Genomic DNA, 8,543 nt, shown 5'->3' with positions numbered 1-8,543 from the left:
GAAGCCAACTGGGTAAAATGACTTGCCCAAGGTCACGTAGCTCATGAGGTCTGCTTTGAACCCACATCTTCCCGACTCTAGGCCCAGCACTATCCACTGCACCACCTAGCTGTCTTAGTCCTGTAATTAATTTCCTCTAATTTTCTCATGCTTTGGCCCATCCACTTTAACATCACAGGTGTGTTTGTCCTAGAGTAAAGTCTGGCTCATAACCATAGTTTTGTTACTTAGCACCTAGTTCTCATATGTGCTATGTCAAAGGAAAGGACAGAGAGAGAAGGGGCAGGGGAGAAGGAAAGGGAAAGAGGGGGAAGGGAGAGGGGAGAGGGAGAGAGAAGGGAGAGGGGAGATAGAGAGAGAGAAGGGGGAGGGGAGAGAGAGAAAAAAAGGAGAGATTCTACAAAGATAGACTGCAAGAGAAACCAAATGTCTTTTCTTTTTTTTTAATTAGGAGAATCCAGGTAGGGAGAGGAGCTGAAAAACAAAAAAAGAAAACAAAATACATTGCTTAATCTTGGTTTCCATAAAGTTTATGAAGCAAAAGCAAAGTACTTGCCAAAATGATAAAAATTTCTTTTATCAAGCAGCAAGTTTCCTGAGCATACCTTCCTAAGTCACTTTTGCAGATGTGCATAACACTAATAAATCCTAAATCAGATTTTCTCCCAAAGGGCAAACTCCCACCAAAACTCATAAGGGGAGAATTTGGCTCGCATGATAATACTTTGTTAAAACCCTATAATTTCCATATGTACAAGAAAAATAAACAGATTGCTCCTTTGGGCTTGCATCCATCAACATAAATCAAAGATGTGGAACAAGATTTCCTAAATTCATCCCAATGGATGATATAGGAGACCTGCAGAACATCAGAAAATGTAAAGCCTGTGTGATAGTTTTCTTAGGCTTTGTGGTCTATGGGCGCAGTTTTTCATATTTAGTTTTTCAAGAATAAAAATGAAATGACACCTTTGTGCAAGATTGGGTCAGTGAAGATTCTAGAACACCCCTAGTTCTGGGAGGTACAAGGTACAACCCAGAAAATTAAACCTCCACAGCCAGAAAAAGCTGAGTTAAATGTAGACTAAATGTTGCTGGTCATAAAAAACAACACAACAACAAATTGTACATTCATTTTTTTAAAAGCCCCAAAACTTTCAAGAAATCATGCTAGTCAATCTAAGCAGGTCAGCTTATCTCCCTCTTGTCACCAAGAGAATCCCACTTTGAACCTCAAAGAACACTCAAGGGAATCTGTCCCACTCACTACATGACACACTTCTTTTTTTTTTAACTTTATAACTGAATTTATTTTTTTTTCATTTTTCAAATGCTTTATTAACTTCTGATTTACATCATTAATTTCCACCAGATTTTGAGTTGCAAATTTTCTCCCCGTTTTTCCCCTACTCACCACCCCAAAAGAGCAGTCCCACAGGATATCCCCTCCTCCAATCTGCTCTCTCCCATATCTTCTCCCATACCCCCTTCAACTTTTCCAGTAGGGCATGGTGGATCTCAATGCCCCAGTGCCTGTATATCTTCTTTCCCAATTACATGTAAGATAGTATTAGTAATAGTATGTATGTACATATGATTTTAAACACTTGATTTTAAAATTTTGAATTCCAGATTCATTCCCTTCCTCCCTTGTCACCCACCCTTACTGGGAAGATAAGCAGTTCACTATAGATTGTACTAATATATAGATTGTAGCTAATGCAAAATAGATGGCAGATATATTGTAAAAGACTGACTATATTTCCCTCCCTCCTATCCCACCTCCCACTTGTTCTATTCTCCACTTTGATACTGTCCCTTTTCAAAAGTGAGTGCTTCCAACTTCCCTCCCCCCCAGCCTGCCCTCCCTTCCATCATCCCCTCTCTCATCCCCTTCCCCCTACTCTCCTGTAGGGTGAGATACCCTGTGTATTTCATTCCCTCCCCCAGCCAAATTTCAGTGAGAATAAGGTTGACCCATTCCCTTTTGTCTTCCTATTCTTCCCCGTCATTTTAACCATTTTCTCTTGCTTCTTCTATGTGAGATAGTTTACCCCATTCTGTCTCTCCCTCTCTTCTCTCATTATTTTCCTCTCTCACCTCTTAATTTCACCTTTTAAGTATCGTCCCTTCCTATTAACTTGGTCCTGTGCCCTCTATCTATGTATACCTGTAAGCATATATACACACATTCATACATGTATTCATACACCTGTATACCCTCTGAAATAGACATATATATTTCTATTCCCTTCAACTATTTTCATACTGAGAAAAGTTTCATCACTTAAAATTATCATTTTTCCATGTAGGAATGTTAATAGTTCAACTATGATAAGTTCCTTATGATTTCTTTTCCCTGTTTACCTTCTCATGCTTCTCTTGCTTCTTGTATCTGAATGTCAAATTTTCTATTCAACTCTGATTTTTTCATCAAGAATGCTTCAAAGTCCTCTATTCCACTGAATGACCATATTTTCCCCTGAAACATGATACTCAGTTTTGCTGAGTAGGTGATTCTAGGTTTTAATCCCAGCTCCTTTGACCTCCAGAATATCATATTCCAGACCCTTCAATCCCTCAGTGTAGAAGCTGCCAGATCCTGTGCTATTCTGATTTTATTTTCACAATATTCAAATTGTTTCTTCCTGGTTGCTTGTAATATTCTCTCCTTGATCTGGGAATTCCAGAACCTGGCTATAGTATTCCTAGGAGTTTTCTTTTGGGGATCTTTTTCAGGAGGTGATCAGTGGATTCTTTCAACCTCTATTTTGCCTTCTGGTTCTAAAACATCAGGACAATTTTCCTTGAGAATTTCTTGAAGGATGATTTCTAGGTTCTTTCCCTGATCATGGCTTTCAGGTAGTCCAATGATTTGTAAATTATCTCTCCTGGATCTATTTTCCAGGTCAGTGGTTATTCCCATGAGATATTTTACATTGCCTTCTATTCTTTCATTTGTTTGGATCTATTTAACATCATCTCGATTCTCTTAAAGGCACTAGCTTCCCTTTGCTCCGATCTAAATCCGAAGGAACAATTCTCATTGAGCTTTTGAGCTTCTTTTTCTATCTGGCAAATTCGGCTTTTCAGGGCATTCCTCTCCTCATTGCCTTTTTGAGCCTCTTTTGTCAATTGAGTTAGTCTGTTTTTTAAGGTATGACTTTCCTCAGTCAGGCTGTTGACTCTCATTTCATAATTTTCTTGCATCGTTCTCATTTCTCTTCCCAATTTTTCCTCCACTTCTCTTATTTGCTTCTTAAGGTCCTCTATGGCCTGTAACCAGCTCGTATTTTCCTTTGAAGCTTTTAGTGCAGGAGTTCTGACTTCACTGTCTTCCTCCTCTTCCATGCTTTGCTCCATTTTGTCCCCAAAATAGGAGTCTAATGTTGGAATCTTCTGTCTGCTTTGTTTCCTTTGCTTGGTCATGTCGCCCCTCAGTCACTTGACCCCTGGGCTTTTTGCCACAGTAGGACTCTGCCACCAGACAGGGGAGCTTTCGTCCCAAATGCTGGGGTTTTCTCACCTGCTGTAGGTATTAGATGGGTGCCCTCTCTGAGGTCTCCACATGCTCTGGCAAGCTGGACACACACCCCAGGACCTCCACCCTAGACTGCAATCCAGATCCAAGCAGGTTAAAGCAAGAGTGATTACCCCTCAGACTTGTGCTTGGTCCCCCTACACTCTGCAGGCCAGGAGCTGAAGCTGCAACATGGCGCTGGTACTGCTTTTCAGTGGCTTTTCGCCCTGGGGATAAAAGCCACGCACTCCCAACTACTGGTCCCAAAGTCCACACTGCACTGACCTCTCACTTGGTCCTTAGCATCTATGTGTTGATAATTCTGGAAACTGCCACAGCTGCTGGTGATCTGGAGTCCCTCCAGCTGGTGACTGGTCAGACCCGCCTTGGGCCTAAAGCCTCCAGCTCATGAGGTCCTGGGCTCGGGTCCCAGATCACTGCGCTGGCGGATTCCTGCCAGCCCGCCAGGCTGTCCTCAGCGGGAGGTTAGCTTCTCTGTGTCATTTTGTGGGTTCTGTAGCCTACATGACACACTTCTGATTCATGGGGACAAGCATCCCAAACCATAGGATGGCAGGGGAAGTTTTTTACTTGAATTCTTGAAAAAAATAACAAGATAGGTATAACATTTTTAATTTTTAATTTAAATTTAATTTAATCTGTCATTTCTTAGGAATCAATTAATCCTCTTTTCTTTTTCCAGTAACACATGAAAGAAACGAGCATTATTGTTTACTGGAAGGAGAGGCAACCTGGCTTCTAGTTCTGACTCAGTCTTTAAATTGCTGTGTGACCTTGGGCAAATCACATGAACTTTCTGGACTTTGCTTCCTTCATCTGAAAAATAAAGGAACTGGACTAGACTGAATAAATGATCTCTAAAGACCCTTCCAGTTTTCCAATAATATGATTGTAACTTGATTGAGATGATTAATCATTATAGCAAGGATGAAAAATAAATCCAAAAATAAATAAAAATTTTAAAATGTATAAAAAAAAGAAATCCATAATCTATATAGTAGGAATAAATACCAGGAAGAAATTATAATAAAAGAAATTTCATGCTAAATACCTACAAAATGTAGAGGGTATAAAAGAATTGATCTACCAGTATATGTAAGTGGCTAGGTAGCACAGTGGAATTAGGAAGAACTCAGTTCTAATCCTGCCTCACATGATTATTAGTTATGTGACCCTGGACAAGTCACTTAACCTCTTTTTGTCTCCTTTCCATGGACATAATAGTGTCCATGAGGGTCAAATGGGAAAATATTTGCAGAGTGTTTAGCACAGGGCCTGGTACATAGAAAGCACTATAAAACGTCAGTGATGGTGGTAATGTAGATTGCATAGGAGGCGTGAATCTGATAGGAGAGCTGGGCAGAGAATGACTCGAGAGGAGAAGCTATGTAAGTGAACAGTATTTGCCAGTGCAGGACTCATCAAGCACTTACTATGTTGGGAGTACTGTGCTAAGCATTGAGAACACAAAGAAAGTTAAAGAAAATTCTTACTCTCGAGGAGTTACCTTCTAATTGGGGAAAAAACATGTAAATAACCACATACAGCCCTTTTTTGGAAGCAACTAGGGGATCCAGCAAAAAAGTGCTACGCTTCAAGTCAGGAAAACCTGAGTTCAAATCTAGCCTCAGGCACTTAGTATTTGTGTGACTCTGGGCAAGCCACTCAATCCTGTTTGCCTCAGTTTCCTCATCTGTAAAATGAGCTGGAGTAGTAAATGGCAAACCACTCCAGTATCTGTACCCCAAATGGGGTCCCAAATGACTGAAATTTAATCATAACAGTAACTGTGTCTTTCCCCCAATTTCCTGGACTTCAAAATCATGACTTGTCTGTTGCTGGCTCATCCTAGAAGGATTTGGGGCTTCCAGGCTCATAATCATTCCTGCAGCCTGCTCACCCTAGAATATTCCTCGGCAAGGTCCCACCCCTTTCTCCCACTGGTGAGATCTTCCTGGAGCCTCCATTTTGTAGAAGGCCCCAGGCTGCTGGCTAGGCCTGCCTTCATTCAACTCCTGGCCCTGGTTTTACTTTATGGACCTCAAAAACATACTTTCCTTCTTCCCCTTCCCTTTCCAACTCCCTTTTGGGTATTGTCTTCTAAACACTCTTTGCTCATATTTGTATCCACAGTGCCTGGCATACAGCTAATGCTTAATAAATGCTTGCTTCCTTCCCTTTCTTCCAGGTAAAATGATTGTTTTTGTAAGAGGTGTGATTGATTCCATTATCAATTTCATTAATTCCTCCCAGTCAATTTGATGAGATTACAGCCCAAGAATCTTTGAAAGGGACACTTCCAAAGAAAAGGGATATGCACCCTAGCCCCTGTCGACCTCTAGAAAAAGTTTGGTTAAAGGAGACAAACAAATAGTAATATAAATATTATATTATTCATTCATTATTCCCTTAAGGCTAGCAGTACCTGCACAAGGAGTGCAGGACTAAAGTCCTGACTGAGGAATCATAAGACTTTTTATACATTTCAGAACCATCCCAATTCAGGATGACCTTGTCACAAAACTTTATGACTTCTATTTGTTACCATCTATCCATGAAAAAGAGTTCCTTAATTGAACACATTGACAACGACCAGAGCAGGGTCTATTTACATTTTGTGGTCTCAGGATGTCTGTTTTGCTCTCATGTGTAGTAAGTCCCAAGATAAAGGGAATCTCATCTCTGGTCTTTGAAGTTGCTAACACAGGGAAAAGCATTTTTAAATCAACCAAAGCAGTTTTTTTTTATTAATTCAGACTTTAGCTAAAATATGATATTAATGATTATCACCCCTTACAGAGAACATAGAGTGGACTCTTTTGATAGGTCTTCAATGACTGAAGATTTGTTGTTGAGTTGTTTTTCAATCATGTCCAGCTCTTTGCAATGCCATTTGGAGTCTTCTTGGCAGAGATATTAGAGCGGTTTGCCATTTTATTCTCCAGCTCATTTTACAGATGAGGAAACTGAGGCAATCAGGGTTAAGTGACTTGCCCAGGGTCACACAGTTACTAAGTATCTGAGGCCTGATTTGAACTCAGGTCTTTCTCACTCCAGATCCAGCACTCCATGCTTTCTGATCATTGGTGCTTGACTGAGACCCAGAAGGAATTGTTCTTTTTGTGGTTGTAAGCTTCAGAGAAACGCAACTCTGATGGGCTGGCTGCATTGTTCAAATGCAAAATGTATGCTTGCTAAAAAGACTATTTTATGGAGAACTCCAACAGGGCAAGTGCTCACATAGTGGTCAGAAGAAGCGATGCAAAGACACTCTCAAGGTCTCTCTCAAGAACTTTGGAACTGATTGTGTGACATGGGAGTACTTGTGTGGCACAGAACCGCTCAGCATGGCATGCCCACATCAGAGAAGGTGCCATGCTCTATGAGGAAAGCAGAATTGAAACAGCTCAAAGGAAATACAGAATGGGTAAATTTGGAGAATCCACCCCAATGGTTCACACAGACTATTTGTGCCCGACCTGTGGTAGAGCATTCCGAGCTCCTATTGGTCTGATCAGCCGCAGTCAGACACACTGAAACTTCACTCTGGCAAAGTAATGTCATTTTGGTCCCCTTACAGAAGGAAGGCCAACAACCGAGAATAAGATAGGCATCAGCTCCACTCTTCTTCAGTCCTTCTCTTTGGCATGCTTTCTCTCCTTCAGAATTAAAGATTGAAATTAAGCCATGTAGGAAAGGGTATTTCTATCTTCCTCCACCATCAGCAGGAAATGGTAATTCAGAAGAAAAGCACGTGGCACATTGCAAACCCCCACCCCCGATTCTGACTGTTTTCTTCTGCTTTCCTGTTACTTTTTTAGGTCCAGCTCTAGCGTCACGAGAACGGGCATTTCCAGTATTGGGGTTGCATCCTGATAGATAGTTCAAGAGTGTCTTGGAGAGCCCTTGGGCCACGGGTAACACATTTAAGAGTGGTCACCTATAACAGTTTTAACCCAAAGGTTTGATTCTAACAGTGGCAATTTTAGACAACTTGACAGGCTGTGTGGACTTAAAATTTTTAGATAAATTGTGCCTTGTGAATCCCCTCAAATCACACCATATAAATTACGAAGTACTTTGTCTAAGGTGAAGTATTTTTATACACATTCATCTGACAACTTGTTAGAAACTTTGATAGACAAAATAACTATTAAGAAATGTATTTATTAGTAATAGATTTACATTTCTATGACAATGGATAAACAGTGTGGATGGATAGAAAACTGACTGGAGAGTACAAAAGACCTGGGTTCAAGTTTAGCCTCTAATATGTAATGGTTTTATTTTTTGCCTTGGGGGGGGGGGAAGGTAGGGCAATTAGGGTTAAGTGATTTGCCCAAGGTCACACAGCTAGTAAGTGTTAAGAGTCTGAGGCCATATTTGAACTCAGGTCCTCCTGACTCTATTCATTGTGCCACCTAGCTAACCCTAATAGAATGGTTTTATGATCCTGGGCAAATCACTCTGAGTGCCCCAAGCAATTCTTTAAGACTATAAGTTACAAAGCTACACTCAATGATAGGCTTTGGTAGAATTTTCTTCACCACTAGGAGTTTCCTACACTAATAAAATGACAAGTATTATAATTTGTTAATTTAAACTGCTTTTCTTGCTTTATTTGTCGTTAGTACCTGCCAAGATAGGGACAGCTAGGTGGCACAGTGGATAGAGCACTGGGCTAGGAATCAGGAAGACTCATTTTCTTTCTTTCTTTTTTTTAAGAAGCCAATTGCAATAATTCTTTTTCCATTTTTCAAATGCTTTATTAACTTCTGATTTACATCATTCATTTCCACCAGATTTTGAGTTACAAATTTTCTCCCCATTTTTCCCCTACCCACCACCCCAAAATAGCAGTCTCACAGGATATCCCCTCCTCCAATCTGCTCTCTCCCATATCTTCTCCCATTCCCCTTTCGACTTTTCCAGTAGGGCATGGTGGATCTCTGTGTCCCAGTGCCTGTATATCTTCTTTCCCAATTACATGTAAAATAGTATT

Source organism: Petaurus breviceps, unplaced genomic scaffold (genome assembly GCF_028583685.1).
Source record: "Petaurus breviceps papuanus isolate PSGF00001 unplaced genomic scaffold, PetGlider_PUasm1.0 118, whole genome shotgun sequence".
NCBI lineage: Eukaryota > Metazoa > Chordata > Mammalia > Diprotodontia > Petauridae > Petaurus > Petaurus breviceps.
This window is presented reverse-complemented; position numbering follows the sequence as displayed.